General features: G+C 39.2%; 1 protein-coding gene and 1 long non-coding RNA gene across 4 annotated transcripts in view; both read right to left on the reverse strand.

Annotated features, from left to right (window-relative positions):
• The window catches only part of PPARGC1A (PPARG coactivator 1 alpha), a 360,670-nt gene that overhangs the window by 336,809 nt on the left and 6,355 nt on the right, over positions 1 to 17,506 (reverse strand). The window lies entirely within an intron of this gene.
• The window catches only part of LOC106035766 (uncharacterized), an 84,087-nt gene that overhangs the window by 61,408 nt on the left and 5,173 nt on the right, over positions 1 to 17,506 (reverse strand). The window contains exon 3 of one of the 3 annotated variants that reach the window (XR_001206965.3): positions 59 to 16,998. The exons of the other annotated variants lie outside the window; for them this stretch is intronic. This is a non-coding gene — a long non-coding RNA (uncharacterized lncRNA). The remainder of the gene's footprint in view (positions 1 to 58; positions 16,999 to 17,506) is intronic. 3 annotated transcript variants of the gene reach the window in all.

Here is a 17,506-nt window from a genome sequence, read left to right on the forward strand (position 1 = left end):
CCATGCATTTTTTCCTTTGTGATTTTTTTTTTTAAACTAATTTAGCATCATACCTCACCTCTGTATGATTGACAGCAACCATACAGGCTTTGTAACCATCGCACAGAAACCAGATGCAACTGTCACACATCCCGTGTCTGGCATGGTACACAGCTGCACTGCTCCAGGAACAGATTTCTAATGATTTTTCCTTCCTCCAGGGAAAAGGAACATGCATCAGTATGAGGGCCAACCATAAAGACTTCTCCTTTGTGCTTTCAGGTGCAAGTATTGTTGGGTCTGTTCTTCCAGGTATCCCTATTTGCTCATCGAGATGGTAGCACGCAGAGGGGCTTCTTTGCCCTGCTTCTCCACCCTATCACACACAGAGCCCAGAAAATCTTGGTCTTCTCTCTCTGCTTACAAAGAGCAAGTTACAAGATTACTTTCATTTTTTCCCCTTACAGATACACTGAATAGATGGTTTCCTATCACAGCCCTGCATGTTTATTCTAGTAAATTATTCAACTTATTCTGTGTGGGGCAAATTAATTTCTACAGCAATTCAGCTGCTGCTCCATCTACAGCATACACACTTGCTGGAACAGATGAATTCTGCCATGCAACATCATCTCTGGTTTTCTTCAGCATTTGCACAGAACTTTTATTTGGATAAAACTACTTTTCTCCCTTTGACGCCCCCATTCCCTGCCACAACTGATGTTTCTTGGACATAATATACTGCATATTCTTGGGAGTAAAAAAAACTCCAAAAAGTTAATAAATTTTGTGAATCTAAATCAATTTGCATTTTCCAGATCTTCTCTTCTCCACTTTTGATTTACTCATACCTAATTTTCATAGATATTCGTTGCTGTAACTTCCAAACACATGGGTTGCAATACATCAAATCCTAAAAGAAAAAGGGACTCAGAAAGAACTATTCTAAAAAAAGGGAATGGAAAATGAAACCTAATCTGCGATGGTCTGTCAATGTCATTTAGTCACATAAGATCTACTTTTCTGTACATGTAACCAACTGTTTAACTGTCTGCACTGACCTGCTGAGCGGTAACCAACACGACATTACCCAAATATTACAAAATTATCTGCTGCCAAACACAAGGTAATATTTTCACCCTTTAAAGTAAACTCGGTTCTTTGTGTAACACTACATTGCAAGGTTCAAAATGCAGAGAGTTTACCTGATATAAACATGAACAAAGCCAAGATCTTTGTACCTAATCAGGAAAAAAAAAAGGAACTGCACACTAACGGGTTTTCTGTATGTTATTAGATTGGGGTTGCAGCATATTTGGTTCCAAAGGCTTGGAACGGAATCACCTGCATTGACTTCCTTACCTCCCTGCTTGTTTGTATACAAAAACTTCTTGAAAAGACAAAGATTTTGTTTTGCAACATAGCTTATGACCCGAGCTGATCTTTTGGTGTCTGATTTAATAAAGACTGCTTTCTTGGGAGCCAGACAGAATTTCTTCAATGCACAATTGTATGCATGTATAAGGCATCTTCTGTAAAGTGAGACACGTTAGTTTAGAAGAGCATGGAAGTCTAAGTTCAGGCTGCAAAGGGATATGCTACACTAAAATCGCGCTGTTTGTGAAATGCTCTGACTCATCGCTCTGAAGCTAAAATACGTTGTATAACCACAAACAAATCATTACTGCAGTCATCGAAGTAATACTTCTCTGGGAGCACAGAGACCTCAAGCAGTTTTTTCACCTTCAGTTCTATCACGCCTCTCCATCTCTGCTAACTTTATTGAGGCACTCTTTACATCAGCGCAAGTCTTAGTCATACGGTTGGTACAAGTGGGCTCTGACTTGGCCGCATGGCTCTCTCGCAACTCTCAGGTGTCTCTTCTAAAAAAGGCTTGTACAGCTATGACACATTCCCCAAAGAGCCCATTCATATCAATGGAAAACAACTGCTGAAGGAGGCACTTGGCCCCTGGGAGACCAGGTCTCTGCCCTACCTGTTTTCACAACAGGACAAGTACATTAGTGCACAGAGATTAGAGACAAGTGCTTTGTTGTCTCCTTGCACCTCCCCACCTGCCTGCGCTCACCTACCGTATCTGCCACTGTATGTGCAGGGTAAGAGTATCTGTCTGATCGAGCTTTTGTTTGGCGTTTGTACATAGCCTATTATAACAGCAACCCCACACAGGACGGGGGCTGCTACTGCAACAATGAAGTGAGGAGCAATGCTGAACAGAGCTGTGTGCGATACATTCCTGGCTTGCCGTGACTCGTGCAAAACCTGATATTCTCCTTACTTTAAACCAGTCACAAGCTGTTCTTCCAGTCAGGCAAAAAACGACAGCAGCTCCGCCACACAGTGTTTTATCCGCTCCATTTCTGTATTACTAAATTTCTTTCAGTCCTTGATTGTTCCTGAGAAGACCTGCCATACCATGTCATTTGCCCTTCCCCTGCTCACAGAATCACTTTCTCTCTCCCCTTACTGCTCAGTTTGAGGACTACAACAATTCCTTTTACTTCTTCTGATGCAGCACTTAGGACGTTTTTTTCCTGTAGGTAGGACAATACGCAATAAACAACTAGCACCAAGTTGTCATTAGGGTGACTTCTGCCATTTGCCTACAAATTGTGTACACAGCTACAATCTTTTTACCTTGTTACTCTGCTCTTCCCTCTACACCCTTGTTTGTCTCATTTACCAGTTATGCCTCACCCAGGAAATTTTAAGACTCTGAAAGATGATTTACTGCCAGTGAGAGACCCAGGGCAGCTGTAGTCAGTAAAGTTTCAGCACCCTGAGAGCATCCCCTCCTGGAGGTTTGTCTGTCAGTGCTCCAGGCCAACTAAAAGACAGCACAGCTGAGGGCTTCCCAACCATGACTGTAGAGAGCGGCTCCCAGACAGCACTGCTGGGATGCCTCAGCCAGGACTGCCCCCCTCCTGTAAGAGCCGCTTTAAGCTGATGTTCTGCTGCTCGATCCCGCTACAGCCCTAGCTGCATCACTGTGCTGTGGGCCCCATCGGTCCTCACCCAGACCCTGACCCCCAGGCTGACTTCCCAGCTTGACCATGGACTTGCCTGGCAATGGGAATCCGGGATGTTACCAACTGCTGGGGCTGGTGGAGAAGACGCTTTCTGCATTCTCCTACTAGAGGGGTGACAATCACTGATGGAAAGCCAACTCTAATTTATTATTTATCCATCTCCACCTTAAGCCCTTTGTCTGTGTTCCTTTCCTTCTTCCTCATGTCCTTCTGCGTATCACTGTAGTGCCTAATACAAACCTGTCCTGTACAGCCCCTATTTTTGCTAGGGGTTACGTATCTGAACCTATTTGCAATGTGACAATGCAGGCATTGTATAAGATATATTTCAGTATTTTCCAAAAACTAGCATAATTCACTAGTTTCCACGTTTTTAATACACTTCTCTCCACAGGGACAGCATGACTCACTCTCCCAGTGGGAAAATCACTCCTGCTGTTGGACACTAGCAGCAGTTCTGGCATCTAACACTAACAGCATTATCAATTTATGACTTTAGAAGCACTACCAGCATCTAGCAGTAGTGTCTCTACGGTTACAGATGGCCCATTTGTCTGCTTCTTCCACAAGGCCCTCCATGTCTTTTCTTACATCCTCACTTGTGTTTCATGAGGGCACTTAGCTTCTCCCAGTTAACACAGCTTTCAAAAGCCTCTCTTCAGCCACAATTTCCACAGTAAATAAGCTAAACTACCACAGAAACCTATTAAATTGTCTGCTTTCCCCTCACGCCCCTACGCCACGATGGCAGTTACCTCTTGTATGAGTAAGGGGCTTAGCTGAGCCAGCTGGGGTAACTAACTCACTCTCCTCCCCTGCCTCCTGGTTCCGCACTGTGGTAGCACATCACACACATACAGTCACACCACAAGGCCCCCTGGGCACCGACTCTTCTGTTCCAAACCGTGACACGCCAAGGGAGGATAAAAAAAGAAAGGCTATGAAAAAACGAGAGGCTCCAGATCCCAGAAGAACCGCATCAGCAACAGCACTACTGAGAAACACTCTGCTCTCATCTGTGCCACAAGACAAGGGATGGAGCACGGTGATCAGACCGGCACCTCTGCTCCAGCCTCAGCGGCCTAAAGCCGTGGCTGCTGGCCTCCTCCCCCGTCACCACGTCAGTGATCAAATCCTCAGGTGGAGGAGGAAGATAAGATGGAGATGGAAGCATCCCCATCCTTTTGTGTGAGAGGCAAGGGGACACTTCACAAGTAGTTTTGCACAGCCATCAGGCTGAGCCAGAGAACTTCTGTCTCAAAAGATACTTCAACCAGTAAGGGAAAGACTTGGATTTAGGGTCTGAAAACCTTAAAAAAAATAGCTCCACTACACAACCACAAGGAACATATAGGGAGCCGGGCCTTCAGGAGAAGGCAGTCGTCTCTATCTGTATCAACTATACTCTGGCCTAACCACCAAATCGAAAGCTCATTAAAACCTGGATCCTAGTTTTGATAGCTTAAAACTTGCTATTTTTTAGTTTTTGTATCTCTCTAATAATCGTGACCTTTATTTGAAAACATATTACTGAAACATTGTAAGTACTGATATTTTTACTCTGAAATATTTACAAATACTGTTTTTAAGGAAAGCAATAATCAGGAAAGCATTTAAGGGAAAAACAATAAAACCATCCACTCACAAAAAAAGTACAAAAAAAGTGCTCTATAGGCTGGTCAACAGATTTAACTCAGCTATGTTTTACGATGGTTTTTACTTCAATTTTTTAGGTATATATGTGGAAATTACTGATGAAAGAATAGCATTTATGTTGCATTGAAGTATAAGTCATGCTGTGATAAAAGTATTTCTTTATACATCAGAGAACTAGAATAATTGGTGTTACACAGGCAATGTTAGATTTACAATTTCCTTATTTATTACTTTGCTTTTTTAAAATATATATACATAAAACCTTGTACTTACTAATATTTTATCTTTTAAATCAACACCTACCAAAACAAGGGCCTACATCTCACTAATATACTTAAAAACCTTCACATTTACTGAGCTGAGTGGGTTTGAAAATGTATTTTAAATATTTTGGGGTTAGTTTTAATTTCTGCAGGTAAATGGAACCAACCTTCAGGCATCTTAAAGAAGCTTACACTTTCTGAAAGTACCACATCTCTACCCACTGCAAGTCAGGCCCTTTAACAAATGTCACAGAGGGGCAGAAGCATAAAGGCACCAAAACAAAAAGACATTTTGAAAATGCTGTCTGGCACTTTAAAAGTGCAGGAGTGGGGAAAAAAAAAGAACGAAAAACAAAACAAAAAATTCCTTTCTGGGAAGCAATGGCCAATGAATTAAGTAGCCTAGACAATATCTGAGAGTTTCTCCACTTTTCTATAAACATATACATGGAAAATGCTGATGAAAATAATGCTTCATATTTCTAATATTTTTTCATTCAAAAGAAATGGGGTTAGATATTCTCAGCTGATTTAAATAAAGAGATATGATGCAATATGTAAGAGTGCTTGAGGCTGGAGTCAAAGACAACTTTGCTGCTCTGGAGATGCATACTTTTGGTTTTCCCAGCAAAGCCTCCTGTGCCACCTTTCATACATGTGTCACTGAAACTCTTTCTTAAATATTCCTAAAGTGAAGAGATAATGAAAAATGAAGGAAAAGGAGGAAGTGTTATCCTACAAACCCTGGAGTGTCCTTTCATTTTTGAAGGCAGCAATATATGCTGGTTCTGAGGTTCATGATAAAAACACTGTCCTGCTTTCATATTTGCAGTCTATTTGCTGACAGAGAAACATGTCTATTTTTTAAATAATGAAAATTTCTTACGTATGTTCCTGCCATTGAAAATCACTCCTTGCAGGAGCTATCAGTAAAACCTACCCACATTTCAAGTGTTAGATGTAATAAGAGAGAAAAGGGGACATAAAAGCACCAGTTATCTAGAAATAACAAATGGAAAGATTCTAAGTCTTTTCAACTCAAATACAGTTACTTATGCTAATCCAATACGTTCACTCTGTAAATAAGATATAAAATTGAAAAATATGGAAGCATGATATTTCTGGAATTAAAAAGGAATTGTAATATTAGCACTGTGAGGGAACTCTCGTCTACAAAGTTACCTCAGAAACACTGCCTCTCAGCACAATGGCCAATAAACACACCTACTCAAAAGGACGGCCTCTAAAGATATAGTGTGAAAGTGTGCAAACGTATATGGAAAAAAGGGGACAGCCATAATGCAACTGAAGCTGCAAACATCAGCATCCCATACTGATGATATGATAATGCATATCACAGTAGATAGGCAGAGCAACACTAGTAAGAGCGAGGCAGAGCAAAGCTAAATTAAGAAGGTACAAACAAGTACTTGGTAGGGCACTGTTTGAGAAAGTGGGATAAAGGACCCATTTTCATGTTTGGTCCATTTCAACTATAAATGTGGGTACCCCATTTGCAAAGTGTTTTTTTGTAACACATCAGGAGGGCTCATGCAGACGAAAACATGCAATCCTCACAAAAAGAGTATGACAGAACTAAACTAAGTCAATGATTTGCCAAGGGCAGAGAACATAACTTCTATGATTTAGTAAGTCTCACAATGTTAGTAGCGCCTGCCACAACCCATAAGCCAGATCCAGAATTATGTGACTTGTCTTTTCTTATTTCAATTTCTAACATTCTTGATCACAGAGAAAAATGAAAAAGCAAAAACAAAGCTTCAAAACCCCGAAAGGAAGTAAAAAGGTCTTCAAAAATCATTAGAGGCATTATGATTTTAAGCAAGCTGATTTTAAAGCTCTGGCACAGAACCATTAAAAGCCAACCACTGCAATGGTTTATCCACTTTCTGAATGAATCATGGCTGTTTATGAAGAGACTGAAAGCTGTTTTGAATAACAGAAAAAAGAGCCAACATTGAGGGAGACACAAAAGACCACCAATGAATCATTTGAAGGCATCCCCAATGCACATAATTACCATCCCATTAAGCAACAGTCATTGCAATTAAGTATTGTTTGGCTTAAATCAGTTACCTGGAATGTCTTCAGATCAGGCCTGTTCCAATTAAGTGGCACTTACTTATTACCTTAATCATGCAGTATCAGTTCAAAGCAGCATAGTACAGCTTCACCTTGAAAGCAATCAGCCTAACATTTGGCAACCAAAAGCAATACTCCTTGAGTTCCCAAATGAAAGAAAACTAATATATAAAGTATAGAGTATCATTACATTGTCTTCTCTCATTTGCTTTTGTTCCTGCAGTTCTACTCACATAATTCTTAAAGCTGCAACCAGTTGAAGAAGATCTGTTTAAAAACAAAAGAGTGATTAAACACATACTAAATGCTGCACATTGTGCTACTCCATAACAGGAAGATGCTGGGGAGAATATTAAATACAGGATCAGCAGGACAATGCTTAAAACTTTGATTACAGTGTTGTTTGCAAGATCTGAAATATCTGCACTTTCCTCCCACACTACTGGCTATGCATATGAGTTATAAGCAAGTTTTGCCACACTATCTTTGAGTTAGATGACTTAGTATGGATATATCTCTTCTATTTTAGAGTATTAAGTATTTTTTGCTCATTCAAAACCATTAGCTTTCACTTCAAAAACAGTCACACCTCATCTCCACAAGAATTTAAAGGCGGCACATATATAAACTTATTTAAGAAAACGTTACACAGATGGCATTTTCACTGCTTGGCAGCGAAATATCTTGAGTTTTCAGACGCACAAATACATCTAAATTAACATGAAACTAGGCTTTTCAATGTTTACTTTTATTTTGGTTTTATGCCAGATGAAAAAAATAGTAATTTATTTTATTTTTAACTTGAGGCAATGCGAGCACTAAGCTTTTTAACCTGAACTTCAGTTATCATCTTTTAGGTTTGTTTTGACAGAGATTTCTTACATCTCCTCCCAAGAATAAAACTTTTGGAATTCCCTTCATTTCGTGTTTAGTTTTACTTAGATTAGTAACTTTAAAATGCACATATACTATATGCAAAGGGCAATGCTGAACAGAGATATCCAACACAACCTTCCTTAAATCCGAACAGCAGACAAAATGAGGAAAAACTGACAAGCTTGCCTACTGCGGTAACTAATCCACAAGAAGACTGAAGTGCCATGTATCTCCGTTGCTTTGTCATCTGAGCTAGTTCATTTAAAAGTGTCTCAAATAGTCCTACACAGCACTACGCATTTCCGGAGAGCTTACCTAAATTCTTAGGGAAAGGCACCTTGCTTCTCACACGTGCCTTCAGAAAACAAGGCTCAGCACCTCCGACAAACGTTACCCGAAGCCCTCCGGACTCAGCTCTAAATACAGTCATCGCTTCCAAATCAAAACTCTCAGTGGTTGCTGACAGTTTACAGGGAAATCTTTCAGGCTATGTTTTATCTCACACAAGTCTGGCACAGACACCAGGATAGGCCTGTTCCACTCTTGTACAATCTGCAAGTAAAAAACACATCACCAAATTTTGTTTTCCAGGGGAACATACGGGGATTAAGGCTCAAGAGCCTGAATGAAGTTCAGAGCTCTGCACTGTGGGACTAGTTAACAGACCGAGCTTACTAGGATTATTTTAAAAAAATTATCCATCAGGTCATCAAAGTTCCACCTGTGTTTAACAAACATCGTAAGAGCACATTATTGAGGAGACATTAGTTACAGTTACCAATTTTTGTGACTATCGGTAATTCCCTGCATAACTCAGCCCAGCAATGTCTCCACATAGCTTTCCCTTCGATACGGTTGCAAGCTGTCCTCACCTGTTAACTACTAGAGACAATGCACATCAAGAGACTGATTCGTAAGACTGGATTGCTCAAAAACAGATCATAAAAAATTCAACAAATGCTAAACAATTAGCCACTGAGAGTCAGCCCCATTTAAGATGTCTGAATCTGAGCCTTCAAAAGCCTAGACTCTCAAAATCCTTACTTCCTAGGGGGAAAGGGGATGGGGGGATAACCACATTCTCCATACACACGTACAGAAAATTTTGTTCATTTACCTAGAGCTCTTCAATTAAGAAAATTCCAGATCTATCGAAAAAGAAATCCAGACCTATTTCACCTCAGATGTTTCTCAGGGGAAAAAAAAAAAAAACACTTAACTCTTACCTACTTAGTACCTCTCCCTGTTTAGTGCTTTCACAACAAACATAGGCTGAATTCGGTTTGTCCCTTGGGCTGCAGCTCAGCCAGGCTACCAGCCCTACAAACCTCTCTCTAGTGGATTGCCCCCACTTCTTGACAGTGTCCTAGCATGACAGCATAGCCGTGGTCCTTTCAAACAAACCCAAGCTCTTTCCAAATGAAGTCAGGTTTGCCTACGGTTCTTAAGAGTCATAAGAGCAGAATTTTTTCAATGCTTAAGTTATTTTAGGGCATTTTGAGAGAACAAGGTTACGGAGCAATTACACGTGCAGCGAAGCTGGCAACGTTGAATGGAGAGCTTTCTGTCAGGAGGGACATGACAAGCCACGCCAACAGAGCGGGGCAGCAAAGGTGAGCACGGTGCCTGGTCACTCCCTCGGTGCACCTGGCCGCAGGCCCACACCACAGAGAAACCAGCATGGGCACCACCGATGCTGAAACACACCGATTTGCCATTTCTTAGCTGGCTTTCTCTTGAGCCTGTGCTGCCGCCCTGGTGCCCCAGGACGTCCGTGTGGCTACAGAGAGCCAGAGGCAAGAGGTGAGCAAGGTGGCACTGGCCTGAGGGCCACCTCCCTCAGAAGCAGTCCTGGCTGATAGAGTCTGAGGCAGATGAAGCGTGTGCACAAGTAATGCATCCAGCTCATTTTCACATATATAGGAGTAATTCAGCCCTGACTCGGACTGACTTCTGCAATATTGAATCTGGATTTAGTATCTCTCACTTATTTTTCCTTTTTGCACTAAACTAAGGAGCCAAGACTATCCTAAAGCTTTTTTTTTTCCCCGTCTAGACCAATTCTGAATATGTTTCTAGTTATTCAAGCATTATCTAGAAAAAGATGGAAGTATTTTAATGCTATCCAGGGTACACACACAAGAAGCTGGCAAACTAACACATACTATGTATGCATCGTGTGTAAAGTCTTGCTCCCAACACAATGCTTTTATAACTGTCTTTTTGGTATAGGCACTAAATGTGTAAGCATGTGAAAAGTCAAGTATAGCCTCTATAGATCCAAAGTTATAAAAATGCTCATTTAGACACTATGAATACGAAAATATAACTTTCCTGGGAGGAGCAGGAACTAAGTAATGTGCTGTTACATAGATGCGTAACTTAACTAGAGGACTGGCATCTCTTCACTAAAAATATCCGGTAATTTTAACTCAAATATTTGATGAGACTACTTGTTCGGTAATTAGGCATCTGTAGGAGACTTTCTGCAAGGCAGCTGATTTATTACAGCATGACTTTCAGACTTAAGTATTGAGAAGATACTGTATAAGAGTACATTTAAGTATATTAAAAAGGGGCTAGGAGAGAGATTATAAAACACTTATCAATGAAGAATTAGCTTAAGGTTGAGATGTTTCTCCTGGGTTTCAGCAAGGACTGGTGCTAGGCTTCACACCACTCAACATTTCATCAAGGATATACAGACACTAATGATAAAATTAGTAGACAGAAATATGACTGGCAAAGAGTCATAAAGATGAAAAAGGCTGGTTTAGCAAAATATGCTTGAATAAAGCAAAGTACTAAGGTGCAACTAACAAACAGATGATGTACCAGTAAAGATGGTAAGGTTTGCAGACCACAACAGACTCAATGTGAGCTCTCATTGGTATATTGCAGTAAAAAAAATAATTAATTTGAACACTGAATGTACTGAAGAAGCAGGAAAGTCAATTCTTCTCTTTAGTACTGAGAGCATTGAAGAGAGCAATTCTGAAATACCACGTCATACTTCCAGCATCTAACTTTCCTAAAGGGAAATCAAAAAACTAGAAGGAAAATAGAAAAGTTGCACAAATATACTTGAGGTCTGCAAATAACATCCTCCACTATGAGTCTTAAAGAGGTCACTCTGATTAGCTTAACAAAAAGAAAACTCAGTGGTGTCTTGAGTAAAACTAATTTTCAGATGAAAAAAAGACACTGAAGGGCTTTCCAAGCTACCAGATCAAATCATAAAGAGAATCTCTTCCAAGAAAATGAATTCCAAACAAATCTAATGAAAAACAGAGCTTTTTAAAGAAAGTAAATAATGAGGATGATTAACCAGTACAATAAGTATCAAAGGCTCTACCAAGTATCTTGATGCCTTTCTTCAGATAAATACTTCACATCTGGAAAACAAGCTGGTCAAATACAAGTCGAACACTAACCACAGCTTTCAATTCAATACAAGGATAACTGGATAATAAGTAATGGCTGAATCATCTGGTCTAACTCTGTGGTAAACCTGCAGCTTTACAAAATTGTATTATTCTCAACACCAGATCTCCTCACTCTCCCTCTACACATGCAAATACAAAACATGCAAATTACAAATAGTATCAGTTCTTAAGATGATTCTTGAAAAGACATCTTTAATTTGCTGTATATTTTACCACTGAAGACAAGACTACTGAAGAATTTATCACCTTAGCTACCTCGGTTATATCATTTCATTCAGACAGTGTTATCTCCTTGTCTCCCACACAAGAGCCATGCTGTTATCAAAGTCTCTCACTAAACAATTATTTCCTTTTATGATTTCTTCTGGTTGGTCAAAGATAAGGGCTTACAGTGAGCTTGATTACTGTTGCAAACAAATAAGAGTAATACTAGAGCAGACATAAGTAAGCTGAAGTAATCAGCACTATTAATAGCCTTCCAATTCCTAATCAAATACAGCTCTGACTTTTGCTGCCACTTTGTTTTACACATTCTAACCTACAAGAGAAATATTTTTTGCAAAGTATTTCTCAATATGCCAGTCATTTTATTCTTATTTGTTCTCTTATTTGCTTGTTGTGTTATAAGAAAAAAACTATTAAAAAGGATCCTTAAAAAAAGTTTTCCTCGGTGAAAAAATTTAATTATATATCATAGTATGAAATTTTGCCTTTTTTTTTTCCTTTAAGCCTAATAACATTCCTGAAGACAGTAAAAATAACATTTATTGATATCTCTGTTAGAAACAAATACCCTCACTTGAGACATGCAACCATTGGGGCAAAACCAGTCCATACAGTTAATATCTGGAAAAATGATTCCCAAAAATAAGAATATAACACGGTAAGGTCATAGGAACTGGTACTGCAGGTAGTACTGCCACATTAATTCATCATTCCAGGCAACTGCTAATCCTAACGCAGACAGTCATTCTGCTTAAGCAGGAAGCGATGCCCCGTCCAAAAAAAAAAAAAACCCTACAAACCACTGCCCAGCTTCCTGTGCTTTTAAAATGAGAGAAGTATGCCATCTCCTCCTTCTCTGCAACAATATAAATAAGATAAACAACACATTCTTCTGAACATGTAATGCTTTCCACTGAGACACTCACAGAGGGAATGCACCCAAAGCATCAAATATGTCCTGCAGTTGACACGATAGTTCTGTGTACTCAAGGCAGAAGAAAAGCTCAGTGGTTTCACAGATGCACGTCTGAAACCTCCACAAGAATTTTGTATTTATTATTTATAATAGTCTCTCCATGATCATTCCAAATACACTTTTTTTAGGAAAAAAAAACAAATTACATGTGTTAACATTAGTTTTGTTTGTATTGTTAGCTTACAGTTGTAGTAGTCTTAGAGAAGATGAATGCTGCTCAGTGAGTTGATAGTTCATTTAGACATGAAGGTTTAGTGACAATTCTAGTGACACTTCTGTACATCTGGGGTTTCACTCTGCAGCCCTAGCATATGCACACTGTTGCTCATATTCAAGGATACTCTAATGAACAGCCTTCTGTTTCATAAGACACCTATCTGCAACAAGGCTAACAAAAATTAAATGAGTTGCTGCTAGTTTCATTTTCATCGTCCACCATTTATTTTATGTAACAATCAAGAATAAAAGCATAGAAATCACAAAACTAACAATTTCTTCATACTAAAAGTTTCCTTTTCCGTAACAACTGCGTTGTGCCTACCAGCAGATGTAAAAATAGATGTCAACGTTGAAGATACAAATCACCAGGCTAAAAAAACAAAAGGCAAAAGGATGTCTAGAGCATGGCAAATATTTTCCAGAGGAGTTTTCACCTAGAGAATTCCTTTCAACAAAGATAAAAGACAAAGAAGAAAAAAATAAAAAAAATGAGATGTAAAGCATTTGTCCATACAGATTTGGAAAGACTGTGAGCCAGCCTTACAAAATGCCTGAATAGCAATATTAGTACGCAATAGGCACTAAGGTCATCTGGTCACTTTCATTTGCCCGTTTTGTCTGAACTTGAACAGTTACCAATTTAAATACAAAGTATTTCTTATTTTCATTTTCAACATGTTTTTCAACATGTCGTGGGGCAACTGACATGCTCTTTTTGTCACGGTATGACCAGAATTTTCCTTGTAATGATGTGCATGTTGATAATCTCACAAAGTTCATGTCGATAAAAAACTATTTCTATTCCCAAATGCATCCTCTTACCCCAAATAAAATAAATTAAATAAATAACTGAAAGGAGCAATTCATAAGCCTCCCCTAATTAACTTTACTTCCCAAAAAAGGCACACATCTGTTTTCACAGCTGGAAATGATTCAACCATTGGTAACCAGAGAAAAGCTCCAGCGTGTTGAAATACTCTAGCCAAAAACTGGCAGTCCAGCAAAGACAGATACTATGCCAGCACAATCCGAGCAGCTGTTAGGACAACCTTTATTTATACTGAAAGGGCAGAAGATATCCTGATGCTATTAGTACTAAACCAGCAAATCTTATTGGAAAGACACCACCAGCTGAAAATGGACAAAGCAAAAAGCACATGCATTTTACCAATCAAGCAGATTATAATTCTGTGAGAACAGTGATGTACAATAATCCACTCTCTACCCACTTCTCTACAATGGATTCTGCAAGGCTCAAGCGTCTGAAAAAAAAATCCTTTGTAAATTATTTCTAATACAACTGTTATTATGAGTGTCAAAAAAATCAATTAACAATGCTGCCCTAACTCTTTAGAAAAAAAGGACTTAGATAAATAGAAAAAGATTATGCCGGTTCTTTTACAGCATTATTTTTATTCTGAAAGTGACATCAAAGAGCCACAACCCTCTCCCTTTTTTTTTTCCTCCTCTCCTTCTTTTGGCTTTGACATCAGACAATGAAAAAAGTATTCCTTTCACTGTTTCTGCATAGCTGGAGCATCCAAGCTTCTGCACACTGTTATCATTTTCTATCCTTGAATATGAATTATTTTAATCCTCCAGCAATTAACAGTCTTTTGGATGAAAATAAAAAAGGCTGGAAGTGCAACCTTACTTTTGTTTTACTAATTTATTTGGTCAGTAGTTCATTTACTCATTGTTGTAAACGACTTAAATATTTAAGTGTGTGCGTGTCCTACTTACAATCTTTTTTTTAAATCATTGCATGTTTTCAGCCATCTTTTTTTTTTTCTTTTCAAACCTTGCTTAAGGTCCAGAAGGAGTTTCCTGTCCTTAAGTATCTTTCATGCATGGCTTTCTGTCAGTGCACGAAATGTTGCGTTTTAATGCACTACCTATTCCTTCCATCTCAAGACTTTTTTCTTGGGAAAGGAAAAGGAATAATCTTTTATTTGCAAATCCATTTAAGAAAGAAAGAGACTGAACTGGCAATAAACAAGACTGTAAACACTGCTACGTTTCCTTGATCTCCTCATTGCTTTCTTGCTCCCACTGCCATAATTACCATCGATACTTGTAATGTACTGCGAGTATGGTAAGTGCTTAACAAACAAGGAAGCAAAGTTCTCTGACCTTAAGACAGAGCTGTCTAAGGCCCCAGTCCAACACACCACACACATTTTAAGCAGTTCTCTTGACTTCAAGCATTTACAGTTGAGCAATTAAGTGGTCTGCTGGATCAAGGCCTAAGCAAACTATGAGCATATAAGAGGTAGCAGACATATATAATGAGAAGCTTCATGAATAAAAAGTCAAAGTTCAGCAGATACACCAAGTCACGTTGCACAATTTGACTGTTAAGGAAAATAAAAAATAAAAGTAAAAAAGAAAGAAGAAAACAAGTGGCTGAAGTGAGTTATCTTGTTGGAGTGCGATTTTACAGTCCAAGTACACCTCTGAGACTGTAAACTGCTCAGTCCAGGAACCCCAGGATGACTGGATACATTTTATGGAGCCATGCACACATTCCTGAAGGGCTGCTGGTACTTGGTTTTAGAAGTGATTGCTACAACAAATGTCTATTTCTAAGCTTCAAAAAGCCTCACTGCAAATACACAGCTTCATAACACTCACCTCCTTCCCCAACCCCAGACAGTGTGTTCAGAAAGTTGAAAAAAATAAAAAAGACTTGGTGAAAACAAGAAAGTAAATTTTCACACCCAATAGCTACTTCAAAAATAACAATATGAGAAATCTCCATCCTTAGCCATCAGCTCCACGGTCTCAAGAGGACACTGAATACAGCATCCTGAATTGCATGTTATACTAGTCCCATTTTATCACTATTTTTTCCCCCGGAATTACTTCACCTGTAATGTTTTAGAGTCTTTTTTTAATTATTAAAAGAGACTGATCTACAGACAAACCAAAGCATGTCAGCAGACACCAACCTAAAGAAATGAGCGCCAGACAACTGCAAGGAAATGAAGCAGTCAGAGTGATTACTGTTTTTTGCTCAGCTTGTTCCATAGCTTTCCAAGCCCAAATTAAGTTTATCCATTTTTAATAATTAGGTAACGATGGCTTTCAAGAGACCAGGCAGAAGAAAGCTTATGTAATCTTCCTCCGCTAGCTCACGACTTCTCTACGTCAAAGGGTGAAGTGTAGGGACAGCAAAAAAAAAAAAAAACGTTGCTGAGGAGAAGCAACCCAGGCAAGCATCAAATCTAGCATTGTTTGTAAACAGAAAGAGTGGCTGTAACATAGTAAACAGGGAAAAGCTAAATTATGCGAAGGCTTTAAAAGGATCAACAAGAAGTCTAAATTCTAAAGCCCTAAATGATGCAAAGTATGGATTGTGAATTGTATTTTTAAGTAGATGTAAGATGGGGAGCGGAGTGAGGAGATCAGTTCAGTATGTTCAACCAGGGCTTATATCGCATCCACCATGGATGGGTGCAGTGGGATAGCAGCGAAGACTACGACAAAAAGGCTGGTGAATTCGGGTACTGAGGTCGTGTGGGTGACGGCTTTAAGTGGTCAGAGCTTCGGAGGACCAGAATACAACATACATGCAAAACAGTATGCAGAAAACTAGTGCCCTTTAGACAGCCTCCTCGAAAGGAGTGGGTTGAAAATGCTGCGTGGGTTATGTCCTTAGGCAAGATGAAGCAGGTCTACAAGGAGCGAAGAAAGAATGGGCGGGATCCTGGACTGCTTCTCACATTCGTTCTGGCTGTGGAGTGATACTTTTCCAAGCACAAATAACTCTGTATAAAACAAAAGCATGTCATAGCAACTGACAGAAAACTTTGTTTCATGAAATTCATACTGGTAAACTCATTATAGTGAGGTATAATCACCTTCCCCTACAGCAGACATTCACTGCATCCACTCATTCAAGCAATCACGGTACTGTCTCCTCCCCCTCTCTATCCTCCCACCAACCAGGACCTATATCGTCAGTTCCGAAGTGGCAGAAAAACTCACAGCACCTTCAGCAGGCTTTGGATGCAGCCTACCACACGTACTCTTCCCTTCTCTCTTCTGTAATTTCAATCTTGACCTACTAATCCCAGGATGCTGTGAGGCTCTCTAACCATCATCAACACCAGTGTAATTTGTGGCTCAGTGCTCCCCTTCTGGAACGTATGTACAGGCGAATATACGTGGTCAAAGCTTGACACACGGGCTACGGAGGCAATCTGTAGTTTAAAAAATGCAGATATTACGTGGCATGTATTTTGAGTGGGGACAGTAAAATCCTCTATAAACAATTACTAAATTGTCAATGGAATTCAATAAATGTTGTTTTTAAAAAAAAGTAATTATTTGTTACAATAACCAGCTTCCATTGCCATTTTGCATGTGAAGGTTTGTAAACTATTTCCATTTGAGAAGTAATTGATTCCATTTTTATCATTTGCTCAAGTTTATATGGTTGTTCACAACCAAAGAGATGATAACATCTATTTGCAGCAAATTATACATTATAATTCCTCATTCAAAAGCTGTAATGGAAAACAAAATGCTAATTTATGCTGTAAACGGAAGTACAGAATCATAATCACTCATTGTTAACATTAGGAACTAAATTGCTCTTGCAAATAATAAAATGGGTTAAAAACGTGGAGGGCTTTTGAGAGCCAGAGTACCAGTGCCTCTTACCCGCTCGTGTGTTATATTACAAGCGATCAAATGAACCTTTTCTCT

Source organism: Anser cygnoides, chromosome 4 (assembly GCF_040182565.1).
Source record: "Anser cygnoides isolate HZ-2024a breed goose chromosome 4, Taihu_goose_T2T_genome, whole genome shotgun sequence".
In the NCBI taxonomy this organism is placed as follows: Eukaryota; Metazoa; Chordata; class Aves; order Anseriformes; family Anatidae; genus Anser; species Anser cygnoides.